The sequence below is a fragment of the Mesocricetus auratus genome, unplaced genomic scaffold (genome assembly GCF_017639785.1).
Source record: "Mesocricetus auratus isolate SY011 unplaced genomic scaffold, BCM_Maur_2.0 Super-Scaffold_100015, whole genome shotgun sequence".
NCBI classification, from domain to species: domain Eukaryota; kingdom Metazoa; phylum Chordata; class Mammalia; order Rodentia; family Cricetidae; genus Mesocricetus; species Mesocricetus auratus.
The window spans coordinates 38885440-38913152 of record NW_024429198.1 but is presented as its reverse complement, the minus strand read 5'-3'; the positions used below and the strand labels follow the sequence as shown (position 1 = coordinate 38913152).

Here is a 27713-nt window from a genome sequence, read left to right as displayed (position 1 = left end):
ACTTTATTTCAAATTCATATAATGTTTGTAACATAGAAACTACTAAACATTTTGCAACTGGGATACCATTGGTGAAATTTATATTAGACAGAGCAGAGGTTGTCAATACCCATTACATTTTCATTAGTTACTCTTTTAAATATTAATCCATTTCAAACAATGAAAGGAACCCTCTAGCTCTAGCAATTTAGCTTCTCTGTAGTGAAAGGACCAAAGTTAATGTCAATTCAAATAAAAAGGAGTGCTTTCTGGTCAGAAAGTGAAGTTTATGTGGAAATGTGAACACAATTTACAGAACCAGTGTATAAGAATATCCTTTGGGTCATTTCTTCTGATTGCCGATAATGAATGTTTAAATGCAGAAAGGCTTCAATGGATAGAAAATCACCTAAATCCTTGGTTCTCAAATTGCTTCTTCCTTCAGTCCTACTGCTAGCTCACATTCTCAAGTGTGGTAGTAATTCAAGGAAAGCATTTATATGTTACTTGAAAATGAGAAAATTCTAAACTTGTTTAGTTTAGACAGGATTATCTTAAAGTGGAAACACACACACACACACACACACACTAAACAAAACAAAAACCTGAAGGATGAGAGAACTGTTGATTATAAGAATCATTTTCATAAAGCAATCACAAGCTACCACGAAATCTCATAAAGCAAACATGTACAAGTAAGAGTGCAGGGGTGTGTGAGGTTAAGGTAGTTCTTAGTGTTTAGGCATCTGTACTGGCCTGTCCATGGAGTTCTGACAGGATACATCCTCAGCTGCAGCCACTAAGAGCAGCATCTGTGCACAATCACAATTTTCTATTTTAAAAGGGTCTTGCCTATTTCCTATCCCTCCCCCCAATCTCTCTCTGTCTGTCTCTCTCCACCTCTCTTCCCGTTTTCTCTCTCCTCTCTACCCTACTGCTCTTGTCTCCAGAAGCTGGTCTCCCCCCTTCCCTTTTCCATTGTTATGATCCCTTCCCCCAAAAAATAATACCTTGAACCCCATTGCATGGTGTCTTTCTCTTACTTGGTGCTTTTCTTAAATTACAACAGTAGTCCCAGCCACACCTTCATGTCTGCATGTATACATCCAAACCTCAACTGTTTTCTTGTTTACAAACAGATGGAAAGGAGACAGGTCAGTAAGGTGCCTAGTGCCTATTGTACAAGCACAAGAACCTGGGTTCAGATCTCTGTCACCCATACAATAAACCAGATGTTGGTTTTACGCTTGTACTTTCAGCACTAGAGAGTGAAGAGAAGATTCTTAATGAGAAAACCTGATCCAGCTCTACATTCACTGAGAAAATTGTGCAAAAACAGAGGAAGGACTTGTGACAAGGGAAACACCTTTCATATACATTTCACTTCAATAGAAAAATCCACAGACACATATTGACACACATGAACATATACCATACACATACACACAAAAAAGTGGAAGAGTGGTCATATACATTTAAAGGTGACTTATAATGTTAGTATTCTTCAGCAATTTTCCATTATAAATAATGCTACTATGAACATAGTCGAGCAAATGTCCTTGTAGTATAATTGAACATCCTTTAGATATATGACCAAGAGTGGTAATGCTTGGTCTTGAGGTAGATTGATTCCCAATTTTCTGAGAAACTATCTTACTTTGTTGACTCTCTATGGGAAGCCTTAACCTTTCTGAGGAATGGATGGGGGTGGGTTTACGGAAAGTGGAGGAAAGGGGAAGGAGGAGATGGAGAGGGAACTATGGTTAGTCAGTAAAATGAATAAAAAATAGTCCTCAGCCCAGGTTAACTACAAATGTGAAAAATTGAACGAAAGAAATTTAAAATATTTTATTACATAAAAAATCTTGCTTAGTGTTAAATTATGGTTACTTTTGTATATAGAAAGTATGTTAAAAACTCACTGTTGGGGTTACATTTTAGATTACTTCTTCAGAGTGAGATAATTGTAAAGGGATGGTCTTGTTATGTGACTCAGTGTTTTTCTATTGCATGATTGATTCATAATTTTGCTATGTTGCCAAATAGCGAAGGGAAAATCCCAGCTCATAATGCTTCTGTCTCAGTTTAACAAGGGATTGGATCATAGGCATGAACTACCTTATGCAGTCCTTTACATTTAAAAGTGATACCTGAAGTAAATTAGATGGAGCTGCCATGCGTTCCAAAGGCCAGCTACAAACCAGTTGTACATAAGAGAGCTAAATGTCATCCTAAATTAGTTATATTTTTTCAGTTGCCTTTCAATATTGCTATAGTCTCGTTTATCAATGTTGATCTCATCATCTTAGAAGTATCTTCTTTTTTCACATATGAGAGAATAATCTTGTGCAGAATCCTTCTGATGTGTTTTATGTAATCTAAGATTCCCCAAAACACTATCCTGGTCAAATTTGGCCACGCTGTTGAAATTCTGCAGTATCATAATCATAATTCATCAGAATCCTGAAAATAATATTCAAGAAAAATAATTTTAAAATGCATTATATGTTTTTTTAAATGATTTATTTGGGACACATAAAAAGTTACAAAGCAGTTTGGGTCGCTTCATAAAATAATACTGCCAATATTAATGTATATATTTTGAAGTATTATTAGGTATACTCTTCACAATATCATATGAAAAACAATAGTAGGCAGATTAACTAAATTCAAAAGTCAAAAACTAAGTTTTGGTAGTCATTATTAGGATTGTTAATTATTTTTTAATTGTGATTTAAACCTTTTTGTCCATGTTTATGAGTGTGTGTGTGTGTGTGTGTGTGTGTGTGTGTGTGGTTGACAATGGAGGATACAACAGGGCACTGGATTTCCTGAAGCTGTAATTACAGGTACATATGAGCTGTTCAACATCGGTAATGTGAATCAAGCTCTAGTCCTCAGAAAGACTATAAAACAAAGTTTTCAGCCATTTAAAGAGCCATAGTGATTGTTAATTAGGTCTACTAAGCTTTATTTCTGTATTCATCTGAAATACCAGGATGGAAATGTGTGTCCTTAGGTGATGTAGAAAAAACCATGGATGACACAGTACATGTATACAAGGTCACCCAAAGAGCAGAGATTGTGAAAATTTTTTATAAAACTCATAAACAAAACACCTATAATGCCAACCTTTTATTGCGACAGCTGTGACTGCCTTTGTATATGCAGTGATTTTTGTTATAATGTACTTTTGTGGAATCCAATCAGGAATAATTTCAAGAAACCTGATGAAACTGGGAAAATACTTTTCATAATATGTTGTTCTAATGCTAGAAGATATGTAAAGAACTAATATGAAGTATAATGAATTTTAAAAATTTAAATCAAAAATAGAAATTTAGAATGCTAAATTTAAATTAATATAACTCAATTAACAAAGCTAAAAAGGCCACTCTATTAAAAAGTTTATTATAGGATTAAACAATCAACAATCTCTCTTAACTCTTTCAAAAGAATGTAGCTGACCTTTTATTACCTACATTTTGAAGTAGTGTCTCATAAGAAATAGGTTACTTCTTATCAAGGCATGGCTAACATCTACATCTTCTAAGTTGATGCTTTTCACAATTTAAAGTACATTAATAGAAACTTTTTCAATTAAATGCCTCCAGCTTCAATAATGCATCCATGTGTCTTTGAGTATCCAGAGATTCACCTGAAGCTTACATACGTAACTCAGATATTTGAAGGAAGCAGCACTGATAGACAATCAGGCCATTGCAGAAATGTCTTCATTTTTCATGTTGTTATTGTTTTCTTGCTGTTGTTTTCATTTGTATTAGTTCTTGAGAATTTTACACAAAGTGTTTGGATCATATTTCCCTTTCTCACACAATTCCCAGTTTCATATACCCTTCCAACCCAATCAATTTTGTATTCTCTCTCTCTCTCTCTCTCTCTCTCTCTCTCTCTCTCTCTCTCTCTCTCTCTCTCTCTCTCTTTCTCTCTCTGTCTGTCTCTCTCCATCAAGCCCAATTTACAGTGTCCATGTAGTTTTGGGATGTGTAGCTTTCACTGGAGGTCCTGTACCTCACATTAATGGTTTTAGTTTTAACTTATAAGCAAATGAATGGGGAATATTAATAAATTCCTGTATCTTAACTAAATGGTTCATTCTTTTGATTCACTGTAAATCCAATGCACACTTTTATTAACATATTTATATTATTTGGGGGATATCCAATGAACTTTATTGACAGTGTTCAAAAGAGTAGAACTACCTAAATTTCTTCTATTCCATTGCGGATCTGCTCTGAGATGAAAATTGTAAGGAGTATGCTTGGGTTGCAGGCTAAGTTGGCACAGGTGTGGCCCCCCACAGCTGCCAGCCTCCCTCTTCTTGTTGCTGGGGTAGGTAATCCAGGGATTCTTACTACTTAGAGGTCATGCAAGCCATGAGCTCCACCATCGGGCTGCTGTTCCCATATTCATTGCCATAACAGGAGATGAGTTTGACAAAGTTGTCATTGAGATCAAGGTCAGCTACTTTATCAAAGGTGAAATATTGAATGTTACTGCTAAAGTCACAGGAGAGAACCTTGTTATCAGTATAGACCAGAAAGCCTTTTAGTGGGCCCTCTAATGCCTGCTCTGTCACATAACTGATGTCACCAGCAGCTTTCTCCAGGCATCATGTCAATCCATGGCAGACACATTGGTGATGGAACAGGAAAGGCCATGCCAATGAGCTTCCAGTTTACCTCTGGGATGACTTGTTCACAGTCTTGGCCGGACCAGTGGATGTAGGGACAATGTTCTGATAATTTCTAGGCTCACTACTCCTCAACGTTCCAGGGGGACCATTCACATTTTTTTGGGTGGCAGTGGTGGCATGGACTATGACCATGAATCCCTCTGTGATGCAATAGTTGTCACTGATAACCTTGACCAGAGGCACTATGTAGTTGTTGGTGAAGGAGGAATTTCGGGCAATTTTGAGTTATTTGTCACACTTCTGTGGTTCAGACACATCACAAACATGGAGGCATCAGCAAAAGTGGCAGAGGACCCTTTTGTCCTCTGCCCTTCCAGAGTTCTAAGCCTTCTCCATTGTGCTGAAGGTACCCATAAATAAACTCTACAACATACCAGCATCACCTGATTAGAAGTTAACAGGTCTTGCTCCTAGATGATGGAGGAGGTCATCCCACTGATAACAAGTTTCTCTGTCTTGGCAGTGTTGTGGAGCTTGTCATGAGTCACACTAACAGACTCTCTAATTTAGGTCAATGAAGGCCTCATAATGAGAACAATATCTAATTTGAAGGTATCTCTAGTGAACAGGCACATAATATGACCAAATCCATCCACTTTGCCCTTCACCATCATTTCTCAAGATAAATCTGGCACTGCGTGAGGACATGTAGTTACTTCTGGAACAAGGAGGAGAAGAAAGTCTGTTTACTGTTTATTGTATTAACTTCAGAGGCATGCTATGAATTTTTCCAAATATTTAGAATTTTAGAAGAAAATATACTTGTATAAGGTTCATTATCCAAGCCGTAGTTATTTCAAGTGATTTAAATATCAAGGTAGAATGAGGCTATATAGTGCAAATATAGAGAGGCATATCATAGAATAGTCAAAAGTAAATTAAACTATATTATCTACTGCTCTCTTCTGAATGTTTTGTATTTTCAAATATTATCTTACCAAAAATATTTTCTTGTTTTAATCCAATTTTCATTTATGCTGAGAATAAAACTGCTACAAAGCATGCACTATAACACAATTGCTTCAAATTATGCCAGTGCATATGCAAGTAGTTTGCTAAGAAGAAGAAAAATCAATGGCTATAACTAACTCTTTACAATACTTTTGTTTAAAAAAATCCCCTTTTGGTCCTGTATTTGTTTCCTAAAATAAAAAAATTTTTTAATTGGCTTACAATATTTTAACAACTACCATCATCAATTAATCTCATAGATGGCATTATTTTAGTTTTCAAATTTTGTATTTTGTATTTTTCAAAGCTATCTTCATGTCTATTGGTTAACCAAATATGTCTGTTGCCTATTTTTTTCTAAAAACCCAGGGCAGTAAGGATAATTAAGTACTTTTTAATAGAAAGTTAAATATGCATGTGCCAAAGAATGCATATTGAGACCTCAGTATAACTTTTGGGAGTTCGATCTCTCCTTCCACGTTGTATGGTTGTATGCCTTAAATATTAACATCAGGTGACCAGCCATGTGTGATAGGTTCCTTTACTTGCTGAGCCGTGTCACCAGTGATTTGAAACTCTAAAAATATATATAAATTAATATGGAATTGGGGATTTTCTTTTATAAGAACTAAGGGTATTGACTCAGCTTCAACTTCCTTCCCCCATTTCACATTGTACAATCTGTTGTTCATTTGTGGTCCTCTTTGAGAAACTGTGTTATGAATGGGTGTTTTAGAAAGACCTTCCCAAAAAATAATTATCACACTTTCAGCTGCCCAGAAAGTAGGAATTTGGTTTTTTCATGATGTTTTTTCTTTTTCCTTTTTTTGAAATGTACATTTTTTCCAGCTGTAAATGGAATTCAACCCTTAGAGATCAGAAGCTCATTTCTAGACTTAGAATATACTTTACTCTAGTGTTTCTGAGATATGTAAAAATCATTTCCCCTAAAACTCGGGAATATCTACAAGACTCCCAAACTAGGCAAAATGAAGATGATGGCCAAGAATTGAGAAGTCTTTTAATACTTTATCACTGTTATTCTTTCTGCCATATTAGTCATCTGTGGTCTCAGATTCTTGAAACATTTTCAGCACCTCAGAATTTATGGTGTGTTTTTAAGGATTTTTCTTTGTAAAATCCATTTCAAAGTCTCACTAAGAGAAAAATCTGTGACAAACAAAGAAGTTGTGGTAGCTTGAATGAGAATAGCCACCATAAATTGATATGTTTAAATACTTGTTTCCCAGTTTGTGGACCTGTTCAGGAAGGACTTTGAGGTGTGACTTTGTTGAAGGTGATGTGCCACTTGAGATGGGTATTGTGATTTCAAAACCTTGTGCTATTCCTACTGTTTTTCTGCTTCCTGGTTGAATCTAGAGGTGGAAGCCTCCTATAGTGTTCCACATGGTGTGGACTCATCCTCTGCAACTGTCATACTCTGATAAATGCTTTCTCATATAAGAAGCTCAAGTTATGGTGTCTTATCGTACCAATAGAATATTAATCAAGACAGAAGCACATTTCAAGATAAGTATTATCAGTGTTGTCCATACAAGTAAGGGAATAGTCCATAAATAGACATTTCCTCATGAAAGCAGACATCACTATAAAAAATATGCCACAAAAAAGAATTCAAAATTTGTAATATATTTATCAATACTTACAAATCATGCCTGGATAAAAACTTGAGTCCTAAGGCAGCATTTTAAGTCATCCTGAATCCCCAGGTTGCCTTAGCCAATGGGAGCATGGAGGGCTACTTGAAAAGGTATAATTCATTGAGACTTCCAAAGACCTCATGCCCAAACAACTGCCACTATGTGTCATGTTGACAGGCAGCTTCCCGGAAAGTCACACTCACCAAATTACCTCTAATTGACCTGACTCACAGGTTACTCAGAGCAAACAAAAGGCTTTACCAGAACCATTTGGGGAGATTGGCAGCAATTATGTAACATCACAGCCTACAGAGATTGTGAGTCACTCCTTAACCATCCTCCGTATATTAGTTACCTTAAAATACTCAATTTAATGTTTGTGCTTACTGTGCTTCTTTGTTTGACACATATATGATGATATAACTCATGCTGGCTTTGAACTTACTGAGTAGCCCAGTATCTCTTACACTAATGACATCCTTCTGCCTCAGCTTCCTAGGATTTGAAATTATAGATATGAAGGACTATGCCCTTATGTAGGTTAATTTATTCTTATTTTATTTGGTTAACATGTTTCCAAAAATCAGAAATGTAAAGTCTTGGCTTTTCCTCTATATAATTATTATATATTTAACATTTTCATGGTTTTTATAGCCATGGTATTTCCATTGTATAAAGTTTTTAATAAGCTTTATTTTGTTTAAACAATTTTAGTTTCCACTGCTAATCATTTTTGTCATATTTTACAGTTATTTCATTTGTATAATTTTTGGTTAAGTACTTTAAAGTATAGTTTATTCCCTCAGTCAGTAGAAAATATTGTTTCAAACTTTCCTAAACTGTGAAAAACTTTTTAAATAAAAAATTATAATTAAAGGAAAAGAAGCTATGCTTTTGAGTAGGGAAGGGATAAATGGGATGGACTGTAAGTTGATATAATTGTACTTTAATTCTAAAGTTGGAAAAATAAAAGGAATTTTGCAGTAAAATTTTAGTGAAATATTAGTCCTCCATAGAAAATGTCTAAATGTATAACTAAATGAAAACAATTGTTTCTTTTTAAATTCCTTGCAACCTTCCGAATATAAATGTTTCTCTAAGATCTTAATTTAGTTTCCAGCTTTTGCTTGTGGGTGAATCCCTTATAAGCAGAATATCCATTTGTATTTGATTTTATTCAGTTATGTGTTCAGAGATTCATCCACACATTGCTGGAAATTACTATTTGCTAATGTTGTGGTACTTTGAATGTCATTGACCCCCATAAGATCATAAGGAGTGGCAATATTAGGAAATGTGATCTTGTAGAAATAACTTTGGAGGTGGTTTGTCATTGTGGAGGTGGGCTTAAAAGTCTTATATATGTTCAAGCCATGCATAGTATCCCAGTTCACTTCCTGTTGTCTGCCAATGAAGATGTGGAACTCTCAGTTCCAGTACCATGTCATATGATGATAATGGACTCAACCTCTGGAAATGTAAGCCCCACCCCCAGGTCTTTTTCCCTAATCTGCCCTCTCCCAGGAATCCACCCTCTGACTATTTTCCCTGAGAAAAGAGCAGGCCTCCTAATGACATCAATCAAACATGGTATAGTATGCTACTACAAGACCAGGAACATCACATCAAGGCTCAACAAGGCAACCCTGTAGGAGAGAAAACAGGCAAGAGCCAGCAACTGCACTCTTATTTCCATTGTTAGGAATCCCGCAAGACCACCACGCTACTTAGCCACAGCATATAAGCAGAGGACCTGGGTCAAACCCCTACTGGCTCCTTGATGCCTGGGAATGCCCAGGAGGTCCACTGAAATGATTCTGTGGCCATGTCCTCATGGTGTCCCCTTTTCCTACAGGATTTCTCAAGCTCCTCCTGTTTGGCTGTGTGACTCTGCATCTGCTCCCATCAGTTGTTGGATGAAGTCTCTCTGGTCTCTGTGATGAGGATTCTGTAAAGTTGGTCCCAGAACACTGTGCAGGCAGGGCAAGCTCTAGGTTGAAGGTTTGGGGGCTGGTTTGGTGTCCCAATCCCTCCATTTGAACACTTACCTAGATAGAGAAGATGGCTGTTTCAGGTTGTGTTTGCCTCATTTCTAGGAGTCTTTGCTAGTGTTATCATAGTAGATTCCTTGAAGTTCCCATTGCACTAAGTTTCCATCTTGACCCTGAAATGACCGCAATTCCGGTTATTTCTCCCAGTATGTTTTCCCTTCCCCCACACTTGATCCCTCAATAATAATCAGCTGTTATTTTCTAAAACAGAGCTCGTAAGTGTACTTCAACTTCATTGGTTCTTTGTTGATTTCACATCATGCATTCCAATCCCACTTACCTCTCTGTCTCCTTGCATCTGCCCACTATGTTTGCAACCTCCCCAAAACAAAAACAAATTTATAAGAAAAACTAGGGCAAAACAAAAGGAGGAAACAAAACAAAATGAAGAAACAAAACAAACAAAAGGGAAAGAAGAGAAAAATCTTGTAGTGGAAGCTGCACCGCCTACTAAATCACACAGTTACTGTGCAGTCCATTCATCCTTACATGCCTAAAGTCATTGCTTTGGCTCGAGGCCTCTGGCTTCTGCTACACCACTGATACTGGGCTCTCACTGGGGATCCTCCTGTATATCCTATTGTTATCCTTTGTCATGGAGAACCTTATGTTTTGGATGTCCCGATTTGTCCCCTCAACTGCTCCAACAGTTCATAGATGAGGTGGGCTAACTCATAGCCCTGGTTCTCAGCCTGGGTGGTAGTTGGGTGGCTCAGCCACCAGCCTTCCCTCATCATCTCTACCCTGATTGAGCTCTCTTAGTGCTGCCTCAGCTAGCTCACCCAGTAAGACCCCAGCAAGAAGGGCCACTCCTCCTGCTCTTTGATCTGGGTCACCAAGAATCAGTTAAATGTTTACCATTTTCCTATCCATAATCCATAATGATGAGTCATTTTCTCTCTTTACTTAGCCCATCCAAAACTGTTGTAGAAATGGTTAAGCAATTTTCGTATATTTAAAAAAGTTTATGTCATTATAAGCCCTAGAATGGATGCCAGTGACTGACTCAAAACACATTTCACAGTATTTTTAAGTCTTCTGTAAAAACAATGTGAGACGAAGGTGCTTAGAATGCTCTGATGCAGGAAGGGTAGCAGTGCCATGCATTTCAGACATGCTCTGAACTCTTTAATATGTCAAATTAATTAATTAATTACATGGATATATATACATATTTAATTAATTAATTACATGGATATATATATATATGCGTGTGTGTATGTGTGAGGGCATGTGGTAGAGATCAGAGGACAACTTGCAGGAGTCTTTCTCTTGGCACTTGGATTGAGCTGAAAGGCAAGCGTTTGGAGAGAGAAGATGATACCAACTGAGCTCATTTGGATGGTTAAGAAGTGAACTTCAAGAGAAGAGTGGCATGACGATATCCGTGCCCCTTGGAAAGAAGAGATAAGGATTTTACAACTGAAAATGAGCTTTCTAACTGACAGTCAGGAAGCCTTGCACTCCCTCAGTAGGTGGGGCTACACTTCTTTCCTTGCTTTGCCTCAATGTCTCCATAGGTGTTGTTTATTTATTTATTATTTTATTTATTTATTATGCTTGTGATCTTAGTGAGATTTGAGTCACATGTCATACATCACACCCCCTTAATTAATGGTATTTAGTAAATATATTAGGGAGTAGATGTAAACACAATTAATTTGAGACCCTTTCCTCACTCAGAAACACATCTCATTCTGCTTAGCAGCACCTTCAGTCTCCATACCACAGCCACTCCTGCCCATCCTTGCAGTTAGGCCCTTCTAACTCCACACAATCAAGAATCTAATAGTTTGTCTCCATGAAGTTGCCCCTTGTGGACATTTCTTGGAAAAATAAATATACTTATCTAACCTTTTCCCTGTCTTATTTAATTCTGCATGGTGTTTTCAAAGATTATTTTTGGTATCACATTTTGTTGAGCTATTCAAATGTTGTTTTCTAGGGACTGTGTGTCTGCAACAGGGTTCTATTGCTGTGAAGAGACACCATGACTATCCCATTGCATGGAAATATGACAAGAGTGAGCTATTCCTTATAGCATGGAAAGTGATGGTCAATCTTATAGAATTGTTTTTGTACTATTAAAGCAGCTCGGTTGTACTTGCATTAAATTGCCTACTCTTTCTGCTGTGCACTGTTAACCTGAATGAATTCTTTGTGGCCCTTTGTTTCATATTCTATTATCCCACAGGCAACCTTAACACCAGATAGATTTAGTCTTCCAGGTGTGTTCAACTCCTCAGAACTGCATTAGTTCTTCTAGGTCATTTGCTTATAAACATAATCTTAAGAATACATTTGCTAACATCTATAGAAATTCACTGGAATTTTTACAGTTGTGTCATAAAATTCTTTTACCGGGACAATATGCTAAAGAATTTCTAAAATATGTTGCCAGAAATATATTACCTATTTTTCCATAAAAATGGCATGGCTAGTTCCATTATTGTTTTTTAAATACTGATTACAAGGTCAAGAAATAATTCACATGCTGAAAGCCCTTTAGTCGATTAATTTGACTCACTAATCTGTTTTATATTTTAACACTTAAGACTATACACTCATATATATGTTTGCATTTATTCATATATTTCATAGCTCTATTAGTAATGTGATGTGGAGTATAAGTCAAGTTGCAAATTGAATAAGCATAAATGTACAAAGTACAATACAATTGAAGGTAAATCAAAACTGTCATTAACTTAATTACTGAACCTGTTGACAATTTTTATTGAGTTGCTCTTTGAGTCACAGATAGGTGTCTTCGGTGCATTATGTCTTGGTTTTCTTTTGGATGATCCCCTAATGGAACTTGGAATGCAGCATAGGTAAATCCAAAACCCACATTATCTGTACAAAAGAAGAGGATAGAGGACATGCACAACATAATTTTCAAGAACATTTTAGGAATGGGGAAGATTCAAATATTCTGTTATTATTAAAACTCATACTTGTCATGCTAGCCAAGTTCCTTTGGTATTTCACTAAGTGATCACCAGATGAAAAGATATGGAATAATTCAATTTTACTTAGATTGTTTTCATAGACAAGCATTTGCAGAAGATTTGAAGACAGTATGCATTTATTTCTAGTCTATACAAAATCCACCCAGTAAAGTATCTTATTGTTCAATGGCAGAAAAAAAACACACTGCAATTTTTAATGGCTAAGCTGCTTGCCCTGGCATGCCTTTTGCGGTTCACAAAAAATATATTTCACATGAACATGAACCTGGCACTTTCCTTTATACTTAAATATCACTTTTCATCAATACCCTGGAGCAAGAACAAACAGAGAGACTTTTGCAAAAGACATAGCTCAAGAGGTACCACATACATAAAGAGATAAAATATTCAGAACATGTCCCAATTATCTTGTATATTTTTCAAGCAATAAACTATATTCTATTTTCCTTATTCAAAATACAGTTTTTGATCATGTTGTTAAATTAAATTGTTTCAAAAAACAGATTACCTCCAATAGTCACTTGTAAATTCAAATTTTCATTTATTTATTACCTTTTAAATTTAGTCAGTGTACCATTGTTTTTCGTCAATATCATGTACTTTGATTTGTACCAAGGAATTCTAGTATGTCATACCTTCAATCATACATTTGTATTTTAATATCTACAGTCATAGAAGCCAGTTGAATTGAGAAGTGCAGTTGTTTTTATCAGAAGTAACTGTGCTACTTAACACTACTGAATGGTAGAGCAGATGGCAGATTATAAATTCACCCATGCTCTTTCTTACAGAGAAGGAAATATTTCATTGATTTGTTTGTAGCCTTGAATATGCGGAATTGTTTGCCAACATAAAGAAACCAAATGCCTCTCTTTCCAATTATTTAGAAAAATCGTTTCGTTATGCTGATTTTTACCAAAGGTTAAATGTCATTTGTGCACATAACAATATTTAAGATAGGATTACAGGAAAGTAATTAATAATTTATAAGAAAATCCTAGCACAGCTAGAAAATGCCATATTTATTAATTTCTGCAGAAACAATGATGTTTCATATTTTCCTCTGATACATAAGTATTTTTGCATCTGAAATTCTACCCAACAACTCAATAGTATACAATGGGCAGTATAACTCTAGTAACTGCAATTTACTATAGACTATTCAGTGATATGCACAACCCTAGACATCAATAGAATGTTGGGTCATAAAGTCAGAAGGAAAACACCAACAAAAAGTACTATTCTTGTTTCAACTTGTAAAAGATATTACTGGTTTTTGATGAAAATGCAAGATTATAGACCCAGCTCTGCATCTTATGAAATTATATCAAGTAAAAAAACACAGATTTATTTATGTAGAGATCAAATGATTGTTATAATATCTCAGATGCTTAGCATTGCTGTGGGATATTACTTTAACCAGGCAAAGTTGTGTTACATTTGTTTACGTTGAATTTGTGTTATGTTTGATTATGCTGAATTGTTTTAACAATGTAAAGATGTGATGCTTTCCTTGCCTGAGGCACCTAGTCTATAAACTCTGAATGCCCAAAAGCTAGGCAGTAGAGGTCTAGGTGGGGCTCATGGGCAGAGAGAATAAGCAAGAGAGAATGAGGAAGAAAAGGAGAGAAGCCAAACATGGAGGAAGCAAAAAATAATAATAATAATAAGAGATACGGCATGAAAGAAAGGTTAAAAGGCCCCCAGGAAAAAATGTAGATGAAGAAGAACAGGTTAAAATATGTTATAAGAGCTAATGGGACATGCCTAAACTAAAGGTGAGCTTTCGTAACCAATAATAAATTTTTTTTGGTTTTACGAGATCCAAAACAATACAGAGAAACCAATAATAAATCTTAATAATAAGTCTCCATGTCATTGTTTGGGGACTTCAAGAAAGCCTGCTACATATAATGTTCATATTTTTGGAGTTGGGGGGGTGTGTGTGCACTCACACATGCACACACAGTTCTTTCTTAGACTTTATTTTTTTATTTTTACTTTTAAATTTAAATTTAAATTAGAAACAAGGCTGCTTCCCATGTCAATTCCAGGTTCCTCTCCCTTTCCCTCCCCTCCTCCCATGCCCTCCCACCAACCCCTCCAGTATCCCCTCATTTTTTCTTAGACTTTCACAGGCTGTGTTTGTAGATTAGCATTCACTAGCTCCCCCTCTGCCCCTGTACTTTGAAGGGTTACATTGATTGTCAAATTAACTCATGTGGAGAGACCGGTCTTTTCCAGGAACAAAACTTATTGGCAAAGATAGAGAAACATGAAGAGATACATCCTGAGTCTGTCATCTAAACTCTTCTATATTACAATAAACTGCACAAAATAGAGCTGGGAACAAGGTAGGCTAAGCTTTGACAGCTTCTATTATTATGACTCAATAGCTATATAGCTAAAATTCCTATTATCATATACTTTTTACCTGACTGTGTGTGTCATAAGTACACACATTGCAAATTTACTAATAATAACTAACTGAGAATGAATAGGTGTGTTTTTTCTGGAAGCATTATCAAAAAAAGAAATATATAAAGAGCAACACATTAGTATCTCAGAGTCATATTTTAGAAAATTCTGACAGTGTTCCTGTAAGATTGCTGCTTGGCTGTTAAAACATGTCCTGAACATCTGAGGAGCAGGGACATCTTAAATATCCATTGTTAAACTGCTAAGGCAAATTATATGGGTAACTGACGTGTTACATTGATTATACTTAATTGGTTTCAGGATGTAAAGATATGTTGCCTTCCTTGCCTAAGGAAATCTGGGAATGATCTGCCCTGAAAGCATACATATATGAAGTGAACATTTATAATTAGTACACACATATATATATATGCATGCAATAACTGTTAGAAAAAATCAAGAGGCCATGAATGTAAGAGTGTGTAACAGTATATAGGAGGGTTTGGATGGAGAAGAAGAAACGTAAAAATGCTATAATCAAATTATAATCTCAAAAATACTAATAAAGAAAAGGACCAATAAGTGAAAAGGGAAAGTGCTGGAACTGTACCATGTCTCTGCAGCCACAGAGCTTATAATGCTAGTAGTCTCAGACTATCACACACAGTTCTGTATAAAGTTTATCTCAGAAATTCATGGGGATAGTTCAGTAAGATGTATACACGCATGATCTAGTTTCAGTCTGTTGTTGTAGCAAATACTGTGACCAAAGCAACTTAGAAAAGAAGTATTTATTTTGTTTGTATTTCCTTGTCAAGGACTATCCCCAACAGATATCAGGGCAGGAAGCTAAGAGGTTGCAAACAGAAACTATGGAAAATGCTGCTTCCTGGCTTGCTTACTCACAGGCTTGCTCTTCGCAAGCATTTTCATACAGCATAGGGCCACCTGTTTATGGATGGTGATGGCCATGCCCTCAATGTGCTGTTTATCTTTATATCAGTTAACAATCAAGACAAATCTTTTTTTTTTTGTCAAGACAGGGTTTCTCTGTGTAACAACACTGACTGCCCTGGAACTCACTCTGTAGGTCAGATTGGCCTTGAAGTCACAGAGATCCACCTGACTCTACCTCCCAGGTGTTGGGATTAAAGGTGAACAACACCACCACCCATCAAGACAATTCCTTCCAAGAAATGACCACTTTTAATTTGACGTGGACAAGTCATCAATAGAGACTTTTAAAGAGACTTTGTGCTATATCTAGTTGACAATTAAAGCTCTCTACACATATATTCTATGCGTATTATACTGTTTATTGTTAGAAATATTTAGAAATGTCCTATTTTACACCAGTTACTGAAGATGAACATAGAAATGAGGCAATATACCAATATAGGAGAATAATAAATTTTCATGTTAAATCTAAAACAAATGTCCAAGTCTCCCCTGACATCCAGGACCAGTGCCTTCAGCACTCGTGATTGGAGGTGGGGGTACTACTGACATCTAGTGGACAGAGGCCATCGATGCTGCTGAACATCCTACACTGTACAGTCAAGTCCCTCCCAAATAACCAGGATGGCAGCACTGTTGGGGTTCAGAAATACTAACTCAAACACAGTGATCACAGCTACATTGCACTACAGAGAGAAGATCTCTCTGAGGAAATGGCCATTAAGTAAAAATGCAAAAACTATATAACAATAAAAGGAGCATAGAATGATATGAACTTTGGTTTCTAAGAGAGAAACCCATCCAGAGCTCTGGCTGTGGTGAAAATTCTGAATAACATTAAACAAGAGTTAGAAATCCCTTGACAGTTCTTAAAGAGAAAGATTATCTGATTAGGTATACGTTGAAATAAAATCACCATACTTACTGTACTTTTTAATGCACTGTGAAATAAAAAGGCAGCACAGTTTAGCATAATGAGCTGAGTGACAGATGAAGTTACCTGGGCATGCAGTAGCATAACACAGTGGAAGAAAAGTGAAGAAATCTTGTAGATATTTGTGAGGAAAACTGTAAGGTTTAGTGATTGATTTGGATGTAAGGTTTATACAGATAAATCAAGTTACTGATGTATAAATTTGGTGTGTGCCATCATAATGCTTTTACTGGGTTATAGCTCAAGTTTGGAAAAGTTAAAGGGCTATGTTAGGCACATAGCATTTGCAAATCCTGCTTAATCTACATGCTAAATGTCAAACACGCAAAGGAAAATACTGAAGTAAAATTCAGGGAATTTGGTTCTAGAGAACCTTCTAGAAAATGAACAGCTTGTTGTCATTGTAAGAATAAAGTGAAAATATAGAACAACATGAGAAGAAAAGACAAATGTCAACAATGCAGGCCTTAGAATTTTCAGCATTTGTGGTTCTGGCCCTGTGGGGGGGTGTGAAAAAATATTTGGATCAAAGAAAATATGTAGAAGAGGCTGTGGCCTGCAAAGAAACAAAACAAAATGAGGATGTCTTAAATGAGGTGAGTGCAAGCTTCTGACCTAACCTAAGGCCTTTAGTAATGATAAACTCTTTGAATAGAAATTCTGCTTATGACCTGGGTATGTATTCCAGTCACAAAGTACCTGCCTAGAAAACCTGCATCTGTTGCATTTAAGAACAGGTTTATTTACGTGACCTATGAAGATCTGGCCAACAAGAAAACATGCCAGACAAGTGAGAAAAGTGATGATGCCTGGACATGCTCTGCCATCTATCTAGATGCAGAAAATCACAAATCGTTGGTGCATAGAAACAGTCTATATTGCTGACTCTAGGATTTCCGTAAATCAAGAGAAAATATGCAAATTCCTATGTATCATCGTCAAACACATGAGTAACATCTCTATAATATATGGACATCAGTGGTAAAAACACATTGACAGAGCATAGAGTCACCAAGGCACAAAGAAATTATTTCTCTTAATCATTTTATACATATCTGCATGCATTAAAAATTAAAACACTTTATAAAAGAAACTTTTAAAGTAGTCATTCTTATTTGAGAACATAAACTTTTAGCTCTTAATAAAAGCAAATAACACATAACAGTTTGAAAACAAACTCTCTCAATGTGAATTCAACATGAAAGCAAGGAAATGAAGAACAGACAAGAAGTTTATGGAATATTTCATATGGCTAAAATATTGCAATGAGATTCTGTGTACAGTGGATGGAATTAGGAGGCTTCACATAGTTACACAGAACTCTAATGGATAGGTAATTCATGTGCCTGAAAAAGCAGTGAGGAAAGGATTAGTAAGTCCTGCAGAGCTGATGAAAGGCAGGAATGTGTGAGGATATTGGCTCCAGGTACTGACCTGCATGAGAAACAAATTCTACTCACATTTCTAGGCGATGCAATCTCATATCTGTGTATTAAGGAATACTTGCACACACACACACACACACACACACACACACACACACACACACACACACATCACAACAAATAATGTGGGGGAAAAGAGACCATAAATTGGAAAGAGAATGAAAGGATACAAAGAAGTGTCTCTAAGAGGGAAATGAAACAGGGAAATGATATAACTGCATCATAATTTCAAAATAGCAAGGAAGGAAGGGAGAGGGGGAAGAAAAGGAAAGGAAGGGAAAGGAAAGGAAAGATCATGTACTGGCACTGCTGAAATTACCAAAAGCTGGCATAAAGGAGACTTTCATAGATACCAAAAAGTAAAATATCATCAAAACAGTAGCTCTCTTTTCAACAGCAGCATCAAAAGCCAAAAGACAAAGCAATAATTCTAGCAAGGTTCAGGATATAAACAACTGTTGACCTAGAATTGCTCAGCCAGAGAAATTATCTCTATAAAGTTAAGATGAAATAAAGACATTCCAGAAGAAGAAAAACTGGGAAGGTTTTAACATGATTCTATTTTCATCAAATGAACTCAAACATTTTCTTCACCATGTAGAAATACATTTCCAGTAAATGTCTCAGAGCATGAACAATGATGGAGACACAAAATAAGTCTCATGATAAATACAAACAAACACTTTCCTTTTCAATGGAAACAATGATTATCCAATTTTATAGAATAAATGTATATATGTATTGTCAGGGAGAAGAAATATGCATATTGGCAGAATAAGGCATCAGTGAATACTACAATTCTTTAGGTTAGTTAAAAAAGAAATCAGCTCCCCATGGAAAAGAATAATTTTGTATAAATTAAAAACATACTATTTCAAAAGTATGTGATAATGTTTAAGTTACTATAAAATATACCTATTCACAAATCAAAAACTGTAGATTAAAAACCTCAGGAATCCAACATGCAATCAGTATATCAATCCCTAAACTGCAAACAAAATGAAGTCATAAGAACTAGAAAATAGTTAACGTTTTAGAAACAAGTGAAAGCCATGTCAGTCAAGGTGTTCACTAAATATTCACCCAAATGCCATTATTAGTTGTTTCTGCACAGTCAGCAAAAGGCAATTTCCAACTCTATTTCCATAGCGTCTGCCAAGTTGAGAGGATGGCAAGACTTCCATAGCCATCCATCTCTATTTCCATAGACCCTACCATGCTGGGAAGATGTCAAGACTTCCATAATCATCCTATTCTATTCCCATAGCCCCTGCTTCTTCCTTAGCTAGCTCCTGAATCATCTTCCTCATCTTCCCACCAGTAAAGTTTCATGATAATTTTTTGTAGGGACAAGGTTTCTCTGTGTAGCACTAGCTTTCTTGGAACTAGCTCTTGTAAAACAAGTTGGCCTTGCATTCACAGAGATCCATCTACCTCTACCTCCAGAGCCAACTGACTTCATGATAAAAAAAATTAATTTGCTTTATTTATATAAATTAGGAACAAGATTGCTTCACATGTCAATCTCAGCTCCCTCTCCCTCCCCTTTTCCCCCTGCCTCCAACCAATTCCCCCTCCACTGAACCTCACTCGACTCTCCAGGGAGGATGAGGCCCTTCATGGGGTATTTCCAAAGTCTGTCATATCATCCTGGGCAGGACCTAGGCCCTCCACCATGTGTCTAGGCTGAGAGACCACCCCTCCACGTGGAATGGGCTCCCAAAGTCAATTTGTATGCCAGGGATACATACTGTTCTAGTACCCGAGGCCCCAAAGATTGCCGAGGCCTTCACACTTACATCCACGTTCGGAGTCTGGGTAAGTCCCATGCTGGCCTACCAACTGACAATCTGGTGTCTATGAGCTCCCCCTTGTTCATGTCAGATGTTTCTGTGGGTTTAACCAGCCTGGGCATGATGCCTTTGCTCATCACTCCTCCCTCCCTGCAACTGGTTTCCAGGAATTAAGTTCAGTATTTAGCTATGGTGTCGGCCTCTGCTTCTATCAGCCACTGGATGAAGACTCTAGGAAAGCATACAAGGTAGTCATCAATCACATTATGGGGAAGGGCATTAAGGTAGCCTCTCCACTATTGCTCAGATTGCCAGTTGGTATCATCCTTGTAGATATCTGAAAATCTCATTAGTGCCAGATCCCTCATCGAACCTATGATGACTCCCTCTTTTATGGTAGCTCTCATCATCCTGCTCTTCCATATTCTTCCCCTTACTCAATCATCCTGCTCTCTCATGTCATCCTCTACCTTCTCCCAATTTCTCTTCTAAGAGGTTCAGTGTGGCTGGATTTATGTTGAGGCCTTTGATTCATTTGGGCTTAAGTTTTATGCATGGTGATAGACATGGATCTATCTGCAATCTTCTACATGCCAGCATCCAGTTATGCCAACACCACTTGTTAAAGATGCTTTTTTTCCATTGAATAATTTTGGCTTCTTTGTCAAAAAACAAGTGTTCATAGGTGTGTGGGTTAGTATCAGGGTTTTTTAATTTGATTCCATTGGTCTACCTGTCTATTTTTGTGCCAATACCAAGATGTTTTCAAGACTATAGCTCCATAATAAAGCTTGAAGTCAGGGATGGTTATGCCTCCAGAAGTTCCTTTATTGTATAGGGTTACTTTGGCTATCCTGGTCATTTTTTCATATAAAGTTGAGTATTGTCCTTTCAAGGTCTGTGAAGAATTGTGCTGGTATTTTGGTAGAGATTGCATTGAATCTGTATATTGCTTTTGGCTACGTTGATTCTACCTATCCAAGAGCATGGGAGATCTTTCCATATTCTGGTATCTTCTTTAATTTCTTTCCTGAAAGAATCACAGTTCTTGCAATAAAGGTCTCTCAATTGTTTGGTTAGCATTACCCCAAGGTATTTTATGTTGTTTGTGGCAATTGTAAAGGGTGCTGTTTCTCTGATTTCTTTCTCAGCCCTTTTAACATCTGTACACAGTAAGACTATTGTTTTTTTTTTTCAGTTGCTCTTGTATCCTGCCACTTTGTAGAAGGTGTTGCCTGGTAGAGTTTTTTGGGTCACTTATGTAAACTATCATATCATCTGCAAATAGTGAAAGTTTGACTTCTTCTTTTCCAATTTGTATCCACTTGATTTCCTTTTGTTGTCCTATAGCTCTAGATATAACTTCAAGTACAATATTGAAGGTATGGAAAGAATTGACAGCCTTGTCTTGTTCCTGATTTTAGAGGACTTGCATTGAGTTTCTCTCCATTTAGTTTGATCTTAGCTGTTGGTTTACTGTATATTGCTTTCATTATGTTCAGGGATGTTCCTGTTATCCCTGATCTCTCTAGGACCTTTATCAAGAAGGGGTGTTGAATTTTCTCAAAGGCTTTTTCAGCATCAAGTGAGAAAATCATGTGTTTTTTCTTTTGCAGTTGTTTAGAGCACTAAGTGCTCACATGAAGAAACTGGAGAATTTTCATACTACAGAATTAACAGCACAAATGAAAGCTATAGAACAAAAAGAAACAAACTCACCCTGGAAATAATCAATTTGAGGGCTGAAATCAATAAAGTCAAAACAAAGAGAACAATACAAAGAATCAATGTAACAAAGAGTTGGTTCTGCCAGAAAATCAACAAGATAGACAAACCTTTATCCAAACTAACCAAAAGACAGAGAAAGAACATGCATATTAACAAAATCAGGAATGAAAAGGAAGACATAACAAGGACCACTGAGGAAATCCAGAGAATCTTCAGGTCATACTTTGAAAATCTGTACTCCCCAAATTTGAAAATTTAAAGGAAATAGACAATTTTCTGGATAGATATAACTTACCAAAACTAAATCAAGAACAGATAAGTAATGTAAACAGACCGACAACCCCTAATGATATTGAAGCAGTCATCTTCTACAGTGCAGAATTCTACAAGAAATTCAAAGAAGAGCTAATTCCAATACTTCTCGAAATGTTCCACACAATACAAGCAGAAAGTTCATTGTTAAACTCTTTCTATGAGGCTATAATTACCTTGGTACCCAAGCTACACAAAGACACAACTCATAAAGAGAACTACAGACCAATATCCCCCATGAACACTGATGCAAACACACTCAATAAAATACTAGCAAATCGAATCCAAGAACACATCGGGAAATCTTTCACCAAGATGAAATAGGCTTCATACCAGGGATGGATGGATGGTTCAACATACAAAAATCTATCATCGTAATCCACAATATAAAGATTAAAAATTTTTTTGTTTTTTTATGAGACAGGGTTTCTCTGTATTGTTTTGTAGGCTATCGGTCCAGCCCGGCCTCGAACTCACAGAGATCTGCCTGCCTCTGCCTCTGGAGTGCTGGGATTAAAGGCGTGTGCCACCACCGCCCGGCAAGATTAAAAATTTTTAACACAAGTTACATTCATTATTGCATTTTGGAAAGCTTAAGTTGTAATATATGTATTTGAAATGACCTAAGAAAACAGTTGCTGGAAGTTGAGTACACAACCTCCATTGGTGAAGACAGGACTTATTGAGGCCCAAATTTGAAATACTTTGTTCAAACCTAACACATGCAAAAAAACAGATGACAATGTCTGATGGAATGGCTACACCAATACAAGCATTGGCTCAAGACTTTAAAAGACATAAGGATGAAGTGATAAACAGAGAATAATAAGATAAAGTACCACTTAGTAAACAGTCATATATGTATATATATGTATATACATAAAGTTTATACATATATTACATAAAGGGAAAACATAATTTTTCCTACAATGTATTTTTATCTCAGTTCCCCTTCCGAACTCCTCTCTGATCCTAACCCTTCCCCACCTGTAATTCTAGCACCAAAGAAGTGGATTCAGAACAATCAGAAATTTCATATAACTGCTATATAAGGGTTGTGGCTTATAAAATGTGTTCTCAAAGATTTAGGCAATAATGTTAAATAGGGATATTTATATATGGTAATACATCTGCGTGCCATTGAAAAAATAGATGATGAATACAGAAAGTTAAATCGTGAAAATACTTTAGACCATTAAAAGATTCAATACTAGCTTAATTAAACATTGGTATTAGAAAATACCTAACTTTTAGAAGAGCGACTAGACCTCATGACACACATCGCTTGTATTCAAAAGTGTGTGAAGAGGTATTACTAAAAGCTTGAGACATAAAAATCTGGACACATGATTGTTCTTAAAATAGCCAAGTACCTCAAAGTCTACAAAGCCTTAAAACTTACCCATTGCATAATTGAACATAATGTAGAACTGGTGATTAATGATAATAAATTTAGAGTTTGAATTCTTCTGAAAATTAAATCCTGAGCCTACATGATGTCACTAAAATGTAAATAAATACTTTAAGAATGTTCCCTAATGTACACAATCTCTTCCAAGTAACAGAACATAAACAAACAATATTTCTCAGTTGTCTTTGTGAGGTGACTTATGAGGTCAGTATTACTCTGTATATGAGTCAATATTCCAAAAAAGCAAATCAATAGGTTAAACAGTATGAAATCTCTAAGAGACTTATAGAAATTACCTGGTGTGATTTATAGGATGAGATGATCTTGTTAAGTTGCAAATCTAAGAAGGGCAGGAATTCAAGTACAAAGTCCCCTTTTGCAAGATCTTGGATGTCTAATGAGAAGGCAGGTGTGTCAACTGGAGGACAGAGGAGGAATGTTGCATTTATCATATTAGTGTTCCCCATGAATTGGTTGATACCCTCCCATGCTGATAAGTATCAATCTTAAATTATTCTACCAATATCTATGCTAATACTTTGCAGAAACAACTTCAACAATTCCCAAAAATGATAACAAGAGTTATTGGGGGTCCTTTTTCTCTCTAAAATAACACATATACTTATCTATCATACACCAAAAATTATCATACACCAATTCAAAGCCCACATTAATAAATGAAGGTGAAGCAGACTAATACTTTTGAGAACATGGAAAGAACTATGAATTGATAGACAAAATTTACCCATGTTTAATAAGATAACATACAACAACCTATTAAAATGTACCTCACAATAACAGGATTCAGAGTTAATGAATTCAATAGCTATTATTAGTAGTAAAATCCACAGGACTTTATTAATCAGAATGAAAGAATACAATATTTCAACAGCCATTAATGATGAAAGCCCTTCAGCACATAGTAATGGAAAAGAAATCCTTCAAAGTAACACAAAGCATCAATCAAAGTACAAGCAATCTGGTACTTAATGGAGAATGACTGAATAACTTCACCAGTGTGAAACCAAGTCAAGGTTGTTCCTTCTCATCACTATAGTCACCTGAGATGGTAAGGTCACACCAGTGAAGTAAGGCATGAAAAAGACATACTAATATAAACCAAGTGCTAACATTGTTCATGTTAGCATAAGACAAAAAGCTTATGTAAAATATCCAGAACATCTGTAAAACTATAAAACTAATAAGTGAAATTTGAAGCATTTGGAATATATACAAAGTGAGTACACAGAAATCAATTATATATCTTGTATTAGAAGTAAACTATTAATGTTAATTTCTAAGTGCAGTATCATTTATAAACACTTGAAATAAAATGGAATTATCAGGTTCCTTTCCAACAAAACCTATACAGGGTCTATGTCCTGGAAAACTCACAAAATGATGATAAATAAATCATGAAAGGCTTTTGTAATTAGAGAGACTTCCAAGGTTCATGAGATAGAAGATTCAGCACAGAAAGCCCTAAAGTACCACTTAAGGCAAGAAATTTAATTACTATCAAAATCCTAGCAGCACTAGCTTTTGTAGCTGTAGTCGAACATTTGTAAATTTATTTGGGCCAGAAAGGTGGTCATAACAGGCAGGAGGGTTTTCAAAATGAGAATTAATTTCAGGCCTCTCATTGCCCACTATTAAGGCTTCCTCTGAAGATATTGTAAGCCAGTTAGAGAGCTAGAGGAGGATGGACAGGCAAATCAATAGCACAGAACACAATCCAAAACAGACTCTCAGGTATGGCTGAGAGTGTCCTAGCAAACTGAGAAAATCATTTCAACGTAGAATGAATAAATGTTTCAATTTATATTTTAGAAAAATTTCAGGCATTTATCTACCAAAACATGATAGCCAAAACTTATATGACACTCCTCAGGCAAGAATTACCTCAAAGTAACTTAAAATAAACATGAAACTGTTTAACTTTCAGAACAAAGTAAAACAAAGTAAATATTGTAGTGTGAATCCAAACTAAATCATGCCAAAGTCCTACTGCATATCAAACAAAGTGGCTAAAATAACAGACAAATCCTGAGTAGACAGTAATGTGTCATCAAAGAAACTTTCAGAGAACTGGTCAGTGTGTCAAAGGTTAGATCACCCTGTAATATTGTTGACTAATTGGTGAAGACTTACTACAGTGTAAGACAATAATTACTCCAGTGGGGTTTATTTCCACATGCACCAAGAACTGCCCCTGAAAATATGTACACCACTATTCATGGAAGCTCTAGTCCTAACCACTGAATTTTGACCAGGACACTAACTTCCAACACAGGACTGCATCACCAAGATGTGGTATGTTCATGTAAGAGAATAATCCTCAGCTGTTGATGGGGCCTCTTTGTAGGTCTGCATACATTTACCTGGGAATGGAGGTGAACAAAGATGAGTTCGTGGGTATACACCCAACATGGATGAATTTTAATAAAAAACATCAAACTGAAATGTAGAAACCAGTTTTGAAAACCTAGAGGTTATAATCTTCAATTTAGATACAATTCTAAAAAGTTAACAGTAAAACTAACAGTAACAGGAAACAGAACCCACTGAAATGAGTGTGGAGGGTTATATTGGGAACTGAGGGAACTTTTCTGGGTCCTTAAGTGTGAGCATTCCTGCAATGGGTTCTGGTTGTTTTAATATACAAATGGCTGTTTAAAAGTCAGCCTAACTGTTAACACAGGTGGGGTTTAACAGCATTTGTTTTTTGGTGTAAAGCTTGCTTCAGTGATATCTTTTGTATTTATCCATGACACTGTACATGATTGGACAGCCTTAATATTTAATGCTAAATGAATGACATTCCAGTTATAAACACGTGATACTTTCTGTACCCATCCATCTACCTACAACATTTAAGAAGCAGAACATGGATTAGTAGTTTTGAGGAGCTGGGGACCTTTCTACTCTCCCCATTCTCTGCCCCTAAGTTTTTCAACCAGGATAAAGCTACAGTTTCAGTTTAGCAAATTATTAGAGTCTAAGGTCCTGTTATATAATGTGTCACCTATTGTTATTAAATTCTAAATTATACATACGAACTCACAAAACAGGGCATAAAGAGACAGCTCTGTTGTCAAAATACCTGTCTTCTAAGCAGAAGGACCTAAATTCAGGCCTGAGAAGTTGAGTAAGCAAAAGCAATTTTGTGAGCTCAAGGCCAGTATGGTCTACATAGTGAGTCCCAGCTAGTTGGCATTTATTGTGCCAGTAAAGCATATATTTGCTTCTACCGATTCTTAATGAAAAGTGAACAGCCACATAGAATCTGTGATTTCTTCTGGAATTTAAGTCAGGCCTCCATTATCTACATTTCTTTCAGTTATTACATCTGCTAGGCTACCAGAGAATTGCCCTTGTTGTCCTTTAACTCAAAGTTTCAATCACTTCCAATCCTCCCATGACACAATATGATTAGCTCCTTTCCAGGGATAACCCAGCCTCTGGTACCAACTTCTGCACAAGCTTACTTTGTGTTTCTGTTAAACAAATATGTAAAAGCATCTTGGTGGAGCCAAGAGTTTATTTGCTTTATAGATGACAGTCCACCATGAAGGAAGTCACCACAGGAACTCCAAGCTGGAATCTGAGGGCAAGAACTGAAGCAGTAACCATGGAAGACTGCTGCTTACTGAAGACATTCCAGGGCCTGGCTGGGTTTCTTACTTACACAGTCCAGGCTCGGGGATGGACTCGAGGCTACATCACCGAGCAACCAAGAAAATGCCATGAAAACATTTCAGAGGCCAATGTGATGGAGCCAAGTACTTAGCTGAGATTTCTCTTTCAAAGGCGTGTCAAGTTGACAACCAAGATTAGCTAAAACACGGTCCCAGCACCAATATCATGCACTTGACAGTCACCAGGTAATCCAGTTCCAAGGGGCCCAATCCTCTCATCTGCATTTTTGTGCTTATAATAAAAGTAAACAAATAGATCTTTATGGTTTATTTAATTTTATTGTATGTGTTTTGGTGTAAAGGTGTCAGATTCCCTGGGATTGGAGTCAGAGGCAGTTGTGAGATGCCACATGAGCATTGGGAATTGAACCTGGGTCCTCTGGAAGAACAGTCAGTGCTCTTAACCTCTAAGCCATCTCTCCAGCCTTGTAAACAAAGAGCATTGTTTGCTTGTTTTTGTTTTAAGAAGTAACATTAGTGCTGAGCGGTGGTGGTGCATGCCTTTAATCACAGCACTCGGGAGGCAGAGGCAGGTGGATCTCTGTGAGTTCGAGGCCAGGCTGGACCAACAGCCTCCAAAACAATACAGAGAAACCTTGTCTCGTAAAACCAAAAAAAAAAAAAAAAGTAACATTAGCATTTGAACATCTTGTTTTCTTTTGCTCTTTGAATTAGTAACCACCTAGGGT

At 36.4% G+C, this 27713-nt stretch overlaps 1 long non-coding RNA gene across 2 annotated transcripts; it reads right to left on the bottom strand.

Annotated features, from left to right (window-relative positions):
- Positions 1-3369: 3369 nt before the first annotated feature.
- On the bottom strand, positions 3370-23737 carry LOC110343485. Of its 2 annotated transcripts, none has more exons than XR_002385784.2 (3): positions 23623-23737; positions 9357-9472; positions 3370-5354 (listed from the first exon to the last, which is right to left on the bottom strand). It is a non-coding gene; the product is annotated as an uncharacterized LOC110343485 (long non-coding RNA). The 2 variants fall into 2 exon arrangements; XR_002385785.2 differs by lacking the exon at positions 23623-23737 and adding an exon at positions 12078-12204.
- Positions 23738-27713: the final 3976 nt, after the last annotated feature.